Consider the following 16,301-nt stretch of genomic DNA (forward strand, 5'->3'; position numbering starts at 1 on the left):
ATGACTGAGAAAAATAGCAGTATGAGGACCTAGCTGTTTCCATTCAGTGGGACTTAGCAAGACATCTTAGTAGTATTCCTGTAAGAGGCAGTCTTTGTTTTTATCTCTCCTTTGGTATAGCAGAGAGTGTATCATGTCTACATTTGAATATGACTACTCCCTCTGCCCAGTTATATTTCCTACCTTTTCTTTTCACAAGTGTTACTCCACAAACAAATTTTAGCACTCCTAACTCCATTCCAGTGTCTGTTTCCCATAGAACCTAAATTGGTACACATATCAAATTAATAATCTGAGAAAATTTTATGTGTAGACTGACTGCACAAAATCATTGAAAGGGAATGGTATAACACTAATGAAAAGTGGAAAAATAACACTATTCTAAATGGGATTCTAAAAGGGAGAACTGAACTGGGAATGGTACACTAGAACTTCAAAGAGAAGAATGCACTAGGAATCAACAGATTTGACCTCTAGTACCTGTCTAACTACTCAACACCAACATACACATGAACCATTCCCTTAGGCATGCTGGAGTCTCCTTGATTATCTATCCTAAACTTACAAATGAATACCTGCATTATCAGCCCTCCAGTTTCTCTACACTGTACAAGAGAATGACTCAAAGTGAGTTCCTGAGAAATGCATGAACTCCTATGCTCCATAGGTAGCATTTTTTAATCTCTGAGCTTCTGAGCACTGCTGATAATGAATGGTGATTAAGATAATTCAAATTAAATTTTCATTATATTTTCCTTTTACCAGTAATATTTGATGGTTTGAAACATTATTCATTGATTGCATGATGGGATGCAATGACTTTGCAAAAGGGATGATATGACTTTGTAAAAGATAAGCAAGATAAGCATAACAATGGATTCCAAATTATTAAAGGGATTATCTAGGATATTTTTATTTTCTTGTTTGTCACTTTGATTTCTAGAGAATAAAGATCAAGAAAGCATTCAAACCTTGTTCAAAATACTAGAGATATCCACTGAAATTAGAGGTTCAGTGTGGGAACTGACATTTCTGCATTCCCAGATAAGAGAAGAACAGAGCAAAAGAGAGAGAGACAGAGATAGAGGTATAGAAACAGAGACAGAGAAACACAGCCTAACAGAGCTCAGGAAGGACCTCAACATAAGATTTGTTCTCATCAACTTGTCCAATTCCCTAGAAATCAACAGGCTTCAGCTTTACTTTAAATCAATGATATCCCAGCCAGGAATACATGTTACATGTAGAAAATCAAATGCAATTTTAAAGCAAGAAAATATGGTACACATGGGAAATGGGGTAGGGGATTACAAGAGATAGGCATTTTTCACCTATTTTTCTTTTTAAATCTATAGTAAAAAAATGTAATACTGATGGGAGGTAAGGCTCACTGTGTAGATAGTGGATAATGTCTACCATGAAATTTCCCCCCATCATCTTTCCTCTAGGCACTCTGTCAAGAGTCAGCCCTCATCCTCATCAAACTTTCTGACAAAATTCACACAAATGACTTAACACTCTCTTGGTCTCACCTCTGCTTAGACCAAGAACTTATTCCTCCCAAGGTAGTCATCTGGTCCATACTTCCCAATGGACATATAGGAAAAGAAAGTCTCAAAGAGAAAATGAAACAGATTTGTCTGAGGTCACACAACCACCAGTGAGCATATGAGCTAGGGATGGAGTTCAGGTCCCTGTGGGATAGGAACTTCAGGCAGACCTGAAGACTACTCCATTTATACAAACATATTTTTATGGCCCATCTAATTGCAGGGGTCTGGGAAGTGTAGCTATGTATCCAAGAAAGAGAGAAGAATCAGGTGTTAGTGAACAAATTGTATATACCATTCTGACCATTCCCAACTGCTCTTTTTTTTTGAAAGAGAGAGAGAGAGAATCCCAGGAGAGGAAGAGAGAGAGAGAGATGGGGCTCACCCGAAGTGGGCCTTGAGCTCACCCGAAGCAGGGCTTGAACTCACAAACCATGAGATCATGACCTGTGCCAAAGTCAGATGCTTAACTGACTGAGCCACCCAGGTGCCCGAGCATTCATTTGTTATACAGAAGGCAGCAAAACTATAAGTACATCTTACCCAAGGAATATTCATCTTCATTCCCCAGGATCTGACAATCCCAAGGAAATTAGAAGCTGGTATTCCTTCTCCACACTCTCTGTTTATCAGCCTGTCAGAGGGAGAGGATTCAGTAGAGCCCAAAGGCCCTAGTCACAGTAGAGCCTTGATCTCTGAATCATCACTTAATGAACAACTATGCAAGAGATCCATCAAACTCTCCTCAGACTGTGTTATGTGCAAGAAATATACTTGTAATGTGTTAAACCACTGAGATTGGGAGTTCTTTATACAGCAGCTAGCATTAATTTCCTTGAGTAATACAGAATCCCTACTTACCTGAGAAGGACCCAGATTGAACTTGTCAAAGAATTTGGTGGGAACTTACCCCACCAAATGTCTTCTAGGGATGCTCTAATAAAGTATCACTAATTGTGTGGCTTAAACAACAGAAATGTATTATCTCACAGTCCTGGAGCTAGAAATCCAAGATTAAGGCATTGGTAGAATTGGTTCTTTCTGAGGGCTATGAGGGAAGCTATTTGTACTAGGTGTTTCCTTGGCTTGTAGATGTGTCACCCCAATCTCTGCCTTGGTCTTTGCATAGGATTTTTCCTGTGTACATGTCTGTGACCAAATTTCTCCTTCTTATAAGGATGCCAACCATATTGAATTAAGGACTCACCCTATACTACTATGGCCTGGTCTTTAGTAATTACATATTCAGTGACCCTGTTTCCAAATAATGTCACTTTTGAGGTACTGGTGGTTAGAACTTCAACATATGGATTTGGGGGAGATGCAATTAAACCCAAAGCAGATGATATCATTGGCAAGGAGCTACTTTGTGGAGACTTGAAAGTCTAAATACTATTCCCCGATGGAGAGAGTGCTGTTGAGTCCTGTGCAGACAGCTCCATACAGTTACATCCTTGCTGTTGACCTAATGAAACTTTATATTTTATGTATTAGACAGTGTCTTTCTTATTAAGTTTATTTATTTATTTATTTATTTATTTATTTTGAGAGAGAGAGAGACAGAGAGAGACAGAGAGAGAGAATCCCAAGCAGACTCTGTGCTGCACAGAGCCTGACACAGGGCTCAATCCCACAAACTGTGAGATCATGACCTGAGCTGGACGCTTAACTGACTGAGCCACCCAGGCACCCCCAGACAGTGTCCTTTAATCACCATTACGCTTATGGTAAGCACACTCCATGACTGAGCTAAAAGCTGTGTTTGAAATGCCTATTTATAGGCAGAAGACATGAATAGACACTTTTCCAAATAAGACATCCAGATGGCCAACAGACATGAAAAGATGCTCAATGTCACTCAACATCAGGGAAATACAAATCAAAACCACACTGAGATACCACCTCATGCCAGAGTGGCTAAAATGAACAAATCAGGAGACTATAGATGCTGGAGAGGATGTGGAGAAACAGGAACCCTCTCACACTGTTGGTAGGAAAGCAAACTCTGGAAAACAGTGTGGAGGTTCCTCAAAAAGTTAAAAGCAGAACTACCCCATGACCCAGGAATAGCACTGCTAGGAATCTACCCAAGGGATACAGGAGTGCTGATGCATAGGGGCACATGTACCTCATGTTTATAGCAGCACTTTCAACAATAGCCAAATTATGGAAAGAGCCTAAATGTCCATCAACTGATGAATGGATAAAGAAGATGTGGTTTATATATACAATGGAATACTGCTTGGCAATGAGAAAGAATGAAATATGGATATTTGCAGCAACATGGATGGAACTAGAGGATATTATGCTAAGTGAAATAAGTCAGACAGAGAAAGACAGATACCATATGTTTGCACTCATATGTGGATCCTGAGAAACTTAACAGAAGACCATGGGGGAGGGAGAGGGGGAAAGAAAGTTACAGAGAGGGAGGGAGGCAAACCACAAGAGACTCTTAAATACTAAGAACCAACTGAGGGTTGATGGGGGAGAGGGGAAAGTGGGTGATGGGCAGGGAGGAGGACACTTGTTGGGATGAGCAATGGGTGTTGTAGGGAAACCAATTTGGCAATAAATTATATTTAAAAATAAAATAATTTAAAGTAAAAAAAATGAAATGCATATTTATAACTTGTTATGGATTGAAGTGTGTCTCCCAAAAATTCATATTTTGAAGTCCTAACCCACAGGACATGAAATTGTGACTATATTTAGAGATAGGGTCTTACAGAGGTCATTAGAGCAGATCCTAACGAAATATGACTGGTATGTTTACAAAGAGGTTAGGACACAGACACACACAGAAGGATTAGGTCACAGACATACAGAGGAAAGACCATATGAAGACAGAGGTAGAAGATGCCCACCTACATGCCAAGGAGACAGGAAGGAACCAGCCTGCTGACACCTTGTTCTCAGACTTCACAACTGTGGCCTTAAAAACTGTGAGACAATAAATATTTGTTGTTTAAGCCACCTAGTCTAGTACTTTGTTATGGCAGCCCAAGCAAATGAATACAGAGGTTCTCAAGGGGAAGAGTTGTAGGCCTAGAACAAGAGTTTCATTAGGACTCCTGGGGAGTCTGGGGAAAGCCTTCAGATTCACCTCAGTGGTGGCTGAGCAGGTGTATGTCAATGGACCTCTTTAATAGCTAAGGAAATGCTGCTGCTTCTGCTGCTGCTGCTTACTCTGCTCCCCTACCCTTCCACTTTCAAAATTGATTTATTACAGGCTTTCCTATGACTTGCCTTTCACTAGGTTTGTAAGATTTAAATGATGAGCTATGACTCTGGGTACTACATTTCATAAGAAAATAGTGAGTAGACAAACCTGGGTAATCAAATCCATGCTTTATCATGAGCATGAGAGCTCCAATTGAGAGCATTCCTCAAGTAGCAGGAATAACTGCAGTTTATGCATTAAAGTAGCTTAACTAGCATCCCATAGTTAATAGTTCCTTTACTTCAAACCACTAGTTTTTAGTCCTGTTGCATGCATGCAAGCTGGCTCCTTGGTTCCTGAGTCACTGAATGTCAAATGTGGTGAGATGCTGAGATGGCACTGCTAAAGTTAGAAAGCTCAAAGTTGCCAATTAATTCTGTGCAAAATAAGTATTTACATCAGCCTTCACTTTGGGCCCAGACTGATGTTCTCAACCTTCTTCTAATCTGGGTCCTCCTCAGAAGCAAATGCTTGACTCAGGCCTGGAAAAAAAATAACCACTCATAGCAAAGTTACCAACCTATTTGTTGGACACCAACTGGTTTTATTTCTCCTCTATCTTCCTCCTACCCTCTCTCACCCTGTATTAGTTTTATATTGCTATTTAACAATAGCACAAATTTAGCAGCTATGAATAAGACACATGTATTAGCTCACTTTCCATGGGTCAGGGGTCTAGGTATAGCTTAGTTAGGTCCTCTGCTCAGGACCTTACAAGGCTGCAATAAAGGTTTGCAATAAGTCTGCCTTCTCATCTGGAGTTTAGGGTACCTTTCCAAGCTCCAAAAGTTGCTGGCAGAATTCATTTCCTTGTGCTATATAACTGAGAGCCCTGATTTTTGCTGACTGTTAACTGTAGGCTCCCCTCAGGTCCCAGAGGCTAAGGCAGTCACAATATGGCTGTTTGCTTCTTCAAGGCCAGCATTAGAACCTAGTCTGCTAGGATAGAGTCTTAAATAACATCACATAGTCATGAAAGTGACATCCCATTTTCTGTTTCATACTGGTGTTTAAAACAAAGTTTCAGGTATTGCTCACACTCTAGGGAAAGGGTTATACAAGGGTTATACCACGTATGACTGAAAGTCAGCTTATGTTGTGTCTGCTGGCCCTACCTCCTGACTGAGCCCTTGCCTCCTTGAGGGTAGAAAGCATGGCAGTTACTGACTGTTTCTCCTTATAATACCACCAACTAAGCTTGGGAGAGTCAAGGTGCCATTTTTTTGTTATTTTCTTCTCCTTGCCTATTTGTCATATCAGGTGCAAGCCATTGTGATCATCACTATCAGTTTGAGGTAAATCACACATGGGTTATTACAATTTATTATAATCAACAGAGTGAAGACACAGCTTACAAAGTGGGAGAAAATATTTGCAAATCATATAAGTGGTTAATATCCAAAATATACAAAGAATTCAAACAACTCCAAGAAAACAAATAACTTGATTTAAAAATGGGCAAAAGACCTGAATAGGCATTTCTCAAAATAAGACACACAAATAGCTAACAGGTATATAAAAAGGTGCTCAACATCACTAATCATCTGCGAAATGCAAATCAAAACCACAGTGAGATACCACTTCACATTTGTTAGAACGGCTATTATCAAAAACACAAAACATAACAAGTGTTGGCTAGGATATAAAGAAAAGGAAATACTTTTGCTCTTTTGGTGAGAATGTAAATCAGTACAACCATTATGGAAAGCAGTATGGAGGTTTTTTTTTTCAAAAAAAATTAAAAATAGAATTACCATAGGATCCAGTAATCCCATTTCTGGGTATTTATAAAAATAAAATGAAAACAAGGTCTTGAAGAGATATCTGCACTACCATGTTTATTGCTGTATTACTCACAATAGCCAAGATAGAAACAATTAATGAATGGATAAAAAAGATGTGGTATGTATATAGACAATGAAATATTATTCAGCCATGAGGAAAAAAGAAAATCTTGCACTTGCAACAACACGAATGGTCCTTGAGGGCATTATGCATAGTGAGATCAGCCAGCCAAAGACAAATATTATATGATATCACTTAAATGTAGAAGGTAAAAAGCCAAACTTATAGAAACACAGAGTGGAATGGTAGTTGCCAAGGGCTAGGTCATGGGAAAATTGGGGAGGTGTTGTTAAAGGGTACAAACTTGCAACTAAAATAATCGGTTCTAGAGACCTAATGCACAACATAGTGATGATAATCAATAATACTGTATTTTAAACATTAAAGATCCTACAAGATGGAACCTTAAATGTTTCACCACAAAAAAACAAATGATAATTATGTGATGTGATAGAGGTGTTAGCTAAAGTTATTGTGGTAATATTGCAATATAGAAATCCATCAAATCAACATGTTACACACCTTAAACTTACACAATGTTATATGTTACTTATATTTCCATTTAAAAGAAGCTAACACTTTAAAATAAACATAAAAACACATGTAATGAATATTTTCATAAGAGTGATACCCACTTCCTATATTGAGAATGGTTTTATTTAAGGCAATTGATGTGACAGTCATTCTGTAAGGAATGTAGAGACGCATTTATAACTATATGTAATAAAAGTGGTCATAAGAGTGCTATGTCCAAAAATCAAAGGCAAACAAAAAGAAGCGAATGAGGGAGGATGGAGGCAACTTTGAAGACTATTATAGCTATGGTGTGACTTGGCCAGATTTTCCTTCTTGAAAAACAAATATTCATGGGACCCCTGGGTGGCTCAATTGGTTAAGCATATAACTTCAGTTTGCATGATCTCATGGTTTGTGAGTTTGAACCCCACATCAGGCTCTGTGCTTACAGCTGGGAGCCTAGATCCTGCTTCAGATTCTGTGTCTCTCTCTCTGCCCCTCCCCAGCTCACACTCTGTCTCTCTCTCTTTCAAAAATAAATAAACATTTAAAAAAACTTAAACAAATTTTCAAATTTATTTGTAGCAAAAAATATGTACCCTGGGCTTTTAAAAATCAAACAATATACAGATTTAATAATGCAAAGCAATAGTCTACATGACTCCAGTCCTGCTCCCTCGAAGGAAACTTTTGAACATTTCTGATTTTTATCTGGTCACCAGAAGACTTAAACCATATCTCCAAATCATCTGCTTTTGCTGCCGCTATGTGTCGTACCGTTTTTTGGGTTTTTTTTCACTGAAGTATAGTTGAAACACAATGTTACATTAGTTTCAGGTGTACAACATAATGATTCCACAAGTTTATACATTATGCGATACTCACCACAAATGTAGCTACCATCTGTCACCATACAACGCTATTACAGTATCATTGACTATACTCCTTATGCTGTGACTTTTATTCCTGTGACTTATTCGTTCCATAACTGGAATCCTGTATCTCCCACTTCCCTTTACTCATTTTGCCCAATGCTCCACTCTCCTCCCCTTTAGCAAACATGTTTGTTCTCTGTATTTGTAGGTCTGGTTCTGCATTTTATTTGTTCATTTGTTTTGGTTTTTAGAGTCCACATATGAGTGAAATCATACAGCATTTGTCTTTCTCTGTCTGACTTATTTAATTTAGCATAATACGTACTAGGTCCATCCACGTTATCACAAATGGCAAGATTTCATTTTTTGTGTGGCTGAGTATGTCATTATATATCTATACCACATCTTTATCCATTCATCTATCAATGGATACTTGGGTTGCATCCATATCTTGGCTATTGTGAATAATGCTACAATAAACACAGAGGTCCATATATCTTTTCAAATTAGTGTTTTCATTTGCTTTTGGTAAATACCCAATAGTGGCAGTATTGGATCATAAGGTATTTCTATTTCTAATTTTTTGAGGAGCCTCCATACTATTTTCCACAGTGGCTATACCAATTTACATTCCCACCAGCAGTACACAAGGGTTCCTTTTCCTCCACATCCTGGCCAACACTTGTTTTTTCTTGTCTTTTTGATCCTAGCCGTTCTGACAGGTGTAAAGTGATATCTCATTGAGGTTTCAATTTTCACTTCCCTGATGGTTAGTGATGTTGAACATCTTTTTGTGTGTCTATTGGCCATCTCTATGTCTTCTTTGGAAATATGTCTATTAAGGTTCTCTGGTCATGTTTTAAATCAGATTATTTATTTTTTGGTGTTGAGTTGTATAAGTTCTTTGTAAATTTTGAATATTGGCTCCTTATTGGATATATCATTTGCAAATATCTTCTCCCACTCAGGAGGTTGTCTTTTGTTTTGTTGATGGTTTTCTTCGCTGTGCAGTTTTGTATTTTGATGCAGTCTCAATAGTTTATTTTTGCTTTTGTTTCCTTTGCCTGATGAGACATGTCTAGAAAAATGTTGCTAAGGTCAATGTCAAAGAAATTACCGCCTATATTTTCTTTTAGAAGGTTTAGGGTTTCAGGTCTCACATTTAGGTCCTTAATCCATTTTAAGTTTATTTTTTGTATGACGTAAAAAAGTGAACCAGTTTCATTCTTTGCATGTAGCTGTCCAATTTTCCCAATAGTGTTTATTGAGGAGGCTGCCTTTTCTTCATTGTATATTCTTGCCTCCTTTGTCATAGATTAATTAACCATATAAGCATGGATTTATTTCTGGGCTCTCTTCCCTTTTCCAGTGATCTATGTGTCTATTTTTGTGCCAGTCCCATGTTGTTTTGATTACTACAGCTTTGTAGTATATCTTGAAATCTGGGATTGTGATACCTCCAGCCCTGTTCATCCTCCTCAAGATTGCTTTGGTTATTCAGAGTCTTTTGTGGTTTCATACAAATTTTTAGGATTCTTTGTTTTAGTTCTGTGAAAAAGGCTAGTGCTATTTGATAGAGATTGCATTGAATCTGTAGATTGCTTTGGGTAGTACGGGCATTTTAACAATATCAATTCTTCCAATCCATGAGCATGGAATATCTCCTCATTTATTTGTGCCAACTTCAATGTCTTTCAGCAATCTTTTATAGTTTTCAGAGTACAACTCTTTCACCTCCTTGATTAAGTTTATTCCTGGGTATTTTATTCTTTTTGGTGCAGTTGTAAATGGAAGTGCTTTCTTAATTTCTCTTTATGGTATTTCCTTATTAGTGTATAGAAATGCTACCAATTTCTGGATATTAATTTTGTATCCTGCAGCTTTACTGAATTCATTTATTATTTACAGTGTTTTTGGTGGATTCTTTATGGTTTCCTATCTGTAGTATTATGTCACCTGCAGATAGTGAAAGTTTTACTTCTTCCTTACCAGCTTGGATGCCTTTTATGTCTTTTTCTTTTCTGATTGCTAGGGCCTCCAGTACTACGTTGAATAAAAGTGATGAGAATGGATACCCTTGTCCTATCCCTTACCTTAGAGGAAAAACTCTCAGCTTTTCACTGTTGAACATGGGGTTAGCTGGAGGTTTTTCATATATGGCCTTTATTATGCTGAGGTATGTTTCCTTTAAACCCACTTTGTTGAAAGTTTTTATCATGAAGATATATTGAATTTTGTCAAATGCTTTTTCTGCATCTATTAAGATGATTGTATATTTTTTGTATTTTAGTTTATTGATCCAGGGTATCCTGTTGATTGATTTGGATATTAAACCATCCTTTGGGGCTCCTGGGTAGCTCAGTCAGTTAAGTGTCTGACTTCAGCTCAGGTCATGATCTCACAGTTCATGGGTTTGAGCCCTGCTCGTGCTCTGTCTCTCTCTCTCTCTCTCTGTCTCAAAAATAAATATTAAAAAAACTTAAAAAAAACACATCCTTGCATTCCCAGAATAAATCCCACTTGATTGTGGCAAATGATCCTTTTAATGTATTGTTGAATGTGGTTTACTAATGTTTTGTGTAAGATTTTTGTATTTATGTTCACCAGACATATTGGCTTGTAGTTGTCTTTTTTTTGTACTGTCTTTGGTTTTGGTATCAGGGTATGCTGGCCTTTTCAAATATGTTTAGAAGCTTTCCTTCTCCTTCTATTTTTTGGAATAGTTTGAAGAGAATAGATATTAACTGTTCCTTAAATTTTTGGTAGAATTCACCTGTGAATCCATCTGGTCCTAGACTTTTGTTCTGTGAGAGGTTTATTATTATTATTATTATTATTATTACCAAGTCAATTTCATTATCAATAATTGGTCTATTCAGATTTTCTATTTCTTCCTGGTTCAGTTTTGGAAGACTGTACATTTCTAGGCTGTCCAATTTGTTGACATATAATTTTTATAGTATTCTTTTATAATTGTCTGTATTTCTGTGGGCTTGGTTGTTACTTCTCCACTTTCATTTCTGATTTTTTAAATTTGGGTCCTTTCTCCTTTTGCTTCTTGGTGAGTCTGGCTAAAGGTTTATCAGTTTTGTTTATCTTTTCAAAAATCAACTCTTGATTTCATTGATTTTTTTCTTTTTTTGTCTCTACTTCATTTATTTCTGCTCTGATCTTTATTATTTCCTTCCCTTTACTAATCTTGGGTTTTGTTTACTATGCTTTTTCTAGTTCCTTTCAGTATAAGGTTAGACTGTTTATTTGATATTTTTCTTGTTTGTTGAACAAGTGGCTGTACCACTATAGATCTTCGTCTCAGCACTGCTTTCACTGCATCCCAAAGGTTTTAGACTGTTATGTTCTCATTTTATTGTCTCTATGTGTTTTTTTTAATTTCCTCTTTGACTTCTTTTTGGCTCACTTGCTGTTTAGTAGCACGTTGTTTAGCTTCCATGTGTTCATGTTTTTTCCAGTTTTTTTTCTTGCAATTGATTTCTATTTGTGGTTAGAAAAGATACATGATATTATTTCAATCTTGTTATGTGTCTTTCAAATTTGTTTTGTGGACTAACATGTGATCTATCCTGGAGAATAGTCCATGTGCACATAAAAGAATGTGTATTCTGCTGTTTTGGATGGAATATTCTGTGTATATCTGTTAAGTCCATCTAGTCTAATGTGTTTTTCAAAGACACTCTATTGATTTTCTGCCCAGATGATCTATCCATTGATGTAAGTGGAGTGTTAAAGTCCCCTGCTATTAGTATATTGCTGACAATTTTTCCCTTTATATCTGTTAATGTTGCTTTATGTATTTAGGTGCATAAATGTTTTTAATTGTTATATCATGTTGGATTGATCCCTTTATCATTATCCATTGCCCTTCTTTATCTCTTGTTATATTCTTTGTTTTAAAGTTTGTTTCATCTTTGTAAGTATTGCTATGCTGTCTATATAAGTATTGTTATCCTGGCTTTTTTTTTCATTTACATTTGCATGAAATATCTTTTTTTCATTGTTTCATTTTCAGTATATATGTGTCTTTAGTTCTGAAGTAAGTCTCTTGTAGGCAGCATATGGATAGGTCTTTTTCTTTTATACATTCTGACACCCTATGACTTTTGACTGGAGCATTTAGACCCTTACATGTAAAGTAATTATTGATAGGTATATATTTATTGGCATTTTATTAATTATTTTCTGACTGCTTTTGTAGCTATTCTCTCTTCCTTTCTTCTGTTACTCTCTGTCCTTATGATTGGTGATTTTCTGTAGTGGTATGCATGGTTTTCTTTCTCTTTGTTTTTTTTGTGTACCTCTTATAGGTTTCTGATTTGCGGTTATCCTGAAGTTGACATATAGCATCTTAAGTATATAGCAGTCTATATTAAGTTGATGGTCACTTAAATTAGAACACATTCTAAAAGAACTTCCTTTTGGGGCGCCTGGGTGGCGCAGTCGGTTGAGCGTCCGACTTCAGCCAGGTCACGATCTCGCGGTCCGTGAGTTCGAGCCCCGCGTCGGGCTCTGGGCTGATGGCTCGGAGCCTGGAGCCTGCTTCCGATTCTGTGTCTCCCTCTCTCTCTGCCCCTCCCCCATTCATGCTCTGTCTCTCTCTGTCCCAAAAATAAATTAAAAAACGTTGAAAAAAAAAAAAAAAAAAAAGAACTTCCTTTTTATACCCCCTCTATGTTTTATGTATATTGTCATATTTTACATCTTTTTATTCATAATTTTCTTACTTCTAATTATAGCCTTTTTTCCATCTATGGAGTCCCCTTAGCATTTCTTGTAAGGCTGGTTTAGTAAGGATAAACTCTAATTTTTGTTTGGGAAACTCTCTTCCATTCTGAATGATAAGCTTGCTGGGTAGAGTATTCTTCATCATGGTGGGTTTTTTTTTCTTTTAACACTTTGAATATATCATGCCACTCCCTTCTGGCCTGCAAAGTTTCTGCTGAAAAATCAACTGATTGTTGGTGGGTGCTTAGTGCAGAGGGTGCCCTCGCAGGGCAACTGGAGCCAAGACCAGCATGGGCTGGTGTGTCCTGGGTCACTACACACAGGTGGCACCCTGGTGGGGCAGCTGGAGCCAATACAGGATGTAAGCCAGGGGTCCCAGGGTATTCCATTCAAGGGGTTCCCTAGAGGGGTCATTGAGGGTTCCTGTGGCACTCTGCACAGGGAGCACCCTGATGGAGCAGCTGCAGCTGAAGCAGGTGTAAGTCAGGAGGTCCTGGAATGTTTTGTGCCAAGGGTACACTAGTAAGCTATTGGGAGCAAGGGTGGAATGGGTCTGGAGTATTCCAGGGTGCTTTGCACCTGTGTCACCTTGGTACAATGACTAGTGAAAATTGACTAGTGTGTGTACTCTGGGGTTTCCTTGGTGGGGTGGCTGGGGCTGGTGTGGGCTAGGAGTCTGGTGCTCACTGACATGGAAGGTCAGCTAGGGTGCCAGAATCCTGCTCCTGCCCACACTATAAAGGTGGATGGGGAAATGTAAACTGTGGTACTCACCAGCCCCTCCAACCTGGAGAGAGTTCCAGCAGCTCCCCTGCCATTTGGCTAGGTTCTAGGGCTAGTTCCTCTATATTCTAGTTGCTATTTTAAACCACAGCTTTTTTTTTAATGCTCCAAAGTATCTGGGGCCAGTGTAGACTAGAGGTCTGGAGCTTGCTGAGGTAGCAGGCCAGCTATAGCATTCAGACCCATCTCTCAACCATGCTATCAAGGTGGAGAAGGAACATAAACCATGATGCTCACCAGCCCCTCAGACCAGAGAGGCTCCCCTGCTCATGTACTGTTGCCTACTGTTCACAAACATTCCCACTAATGAGGTCTTTAACTGTTAAATAATTAGGTAATTGGAGCTTAAAATGCTTTCTATTATGTGGAAATTTTTGATAGGTTGTAATATAGATGTTTCAGAGTATTTAGTAATATTTAGGGAAATGGGTTAGGGTTTTTGAATGGGCTATGAATAAATAAAGTGTTCTTTTCTATTTAAATAATGGAAAAACTCTGATGCTATCTGAATATTTTCTTTCCAACATATTCTCAAGAATGAATTAAATTTGCATAATGAGACATTCCTGTACTTAAACTTTCATTTCTTCTTTCTAGAGTTATCATAAAATTTCTTGACTCCCATGTAAAATGAATGTAGAACACTGTTACTCTTCCCTACATTTATTCTTCCTCACTTCTATGTACCCATTACTGTTTCTATACTTATATTTTTCTATTATCAAGGTTGATGACATTTCATTCTGCTGTATAAGTCAACAAGTGCTTTGTCTATAGTTGGTTTTAAAAGTTGAAAATCAATATACAACATTTGTATTGTTATGGCTAGTAAATATTGCTTACTACACAACTCAGTAATGTATTATTTTCTTTTCCTAGTAAAATATTTTTGCTTTCCTGAGGCTCTATTTTTTATATCTTGTTCCCTTTATTTGTTTACCTTTATCATCTTCTTAGTATGATCCATATTCTTAAGGATCCTAATAAATTTTTGGAATCTTCTTTATTCCCAGATGCTCCCCTCTGAATGTCCTCCTACTTCCATGGGGAAAAATTGTTCTTTAGATTTATTGCTCAGTTGTCATCCCAAGAATTCCTTTCATTGAGCTACTTGGTTGGATTGACTTGGTTTATACCTCATTTTTACAGACATACTCAAGGAACATACTAAGAAAAGGTGCATGGAGATTCAATTGTTGTGGGACCCAAGGAATTTAACAAAAATCCCCTACCCCTGGACAAGCAGAGCAAGACTAACTCCATTTTGTGCTACACCCACCATCTCATGTATAACCCCCACATGACCTACTTATTGCTTAAGACATTCCCCCACCCTAGTCAAGCCGCTGAGCACACCCTTACTGGAAACCGGCTCATTTAGGAATGCGAACCCCCTAACCGCCAAATAATGTAAACCCTGCCTTTTGCTCGCCAAACTTGTGCGCCAATTCTGACCAGAGTGATAGGCTAGTTCAAACAGTTACTATAGGGTAAATTGTAATTCATTTGGCCACCTGCGTGTGGACTGACATGACTATGCAACTTTCTGTGTGTGTTACAATCTCATTGTGAAAGGGCGGGCCTACGCCGGCCGACTCCATCTTGTTCTGTGTCCTTCACCTTGACCACACCTCCTCCCCTTGAGTAACCCCCCCCTCACCTGCCTAACAGGACTCGGACCCTTCCCCAGGACCCTTCCCCAGACAATCGGCTGAAGCCATAGCCATTACCTCACCAACTGCCCCCAGGCCCCAATAAAACCTTTGTCCTTTTGAAACTCGCTCTCTCTCCCTGGTATTTCACCGCTGAGTCGGTGCAGGTAGGGGGTTGAGCTCGAGCTAGCTCGAATAAAGGCTCTTTGCTTTTGCATCGGACTCGGCTCCCTAGTGGTCTTTGGGGATCACGAATTCTGGGCATAACAATTGGCCACTGGCCCCTATAAAACTGCTATGCCTCTTAACCTAGGGGTCCAAGTCCCTGCTCTGCTGTGTCAGGTATACTTGGGCCCAAGCTCGAGCTTGCAAATAAACCCTCGTGCGTTTGCATCAGTATCAGCTCCCTGCTGGTCTCTCGGATTCAAAATTGGGGACATTACATTGTCTAAACTTAATTTTCTAAATGTCTTTGTTTTACTCTCACATTTGATTGATAATTTTTAAGGTTTAGAATTCTAGGTCAAAATTAATTTTCTCTCAGATTTGGGAGATTTTGGTTTTTTTTTATTGTAACCAACTTTCACTCCTTTTTAGATATATTTAGGATCTACATTTTATGATTGGTGTTTAGGAATTTCATGTTAATCTGCTTTCATATTTTTAAAAAAATTCTATTTACTGTACTGGATGCCTGCTAGGCTCTTTCAAGGTCATGATTGATATTTTTCTTCAGTTCAAGGAAACTTGCTTGTATTATTATTTTGGTAATTTCCTGCCATCTATTTTTTTTCTGCTCTTCCTTTCTGGAATTTTTATTAATCATGTGGATGCAGAAATGCTACCTTACTCTGAAGTCATTATTAATAATTATAGATCTCACATCCCATAGTTGAAAGGGGGCAGAAAACGCTTTACACTCTGAGATAAACAAAATAACAAACTTACAAAAACTAATTCTAATATTAGCCCACCCCCCAAAAATAGATCAATCTGTACGCCTTCCCTCTCAGCTACTAACAAAACCAATTCTCTCCTTCCTTTTATGATGCCAATGCCTGCAGATATGCTACAATCCTTAAAAAAAATTATAATCATGTGAGAAAATTATCTTCCA

Source organism: Neofelis nebulosa, chromosome X (genome assembly GCF_028018385.1).
Source record: "Neofelis nebulosa isolate mNeoNeb1 chromosome X, mNeoNeb1.pri, whole genome shotgun sequence".
NCBI lineage: Eukaryota > Metazoa > Chordata > Mammalia > Carnivora > Felidae > Neofelis > Neofelis nebulosa.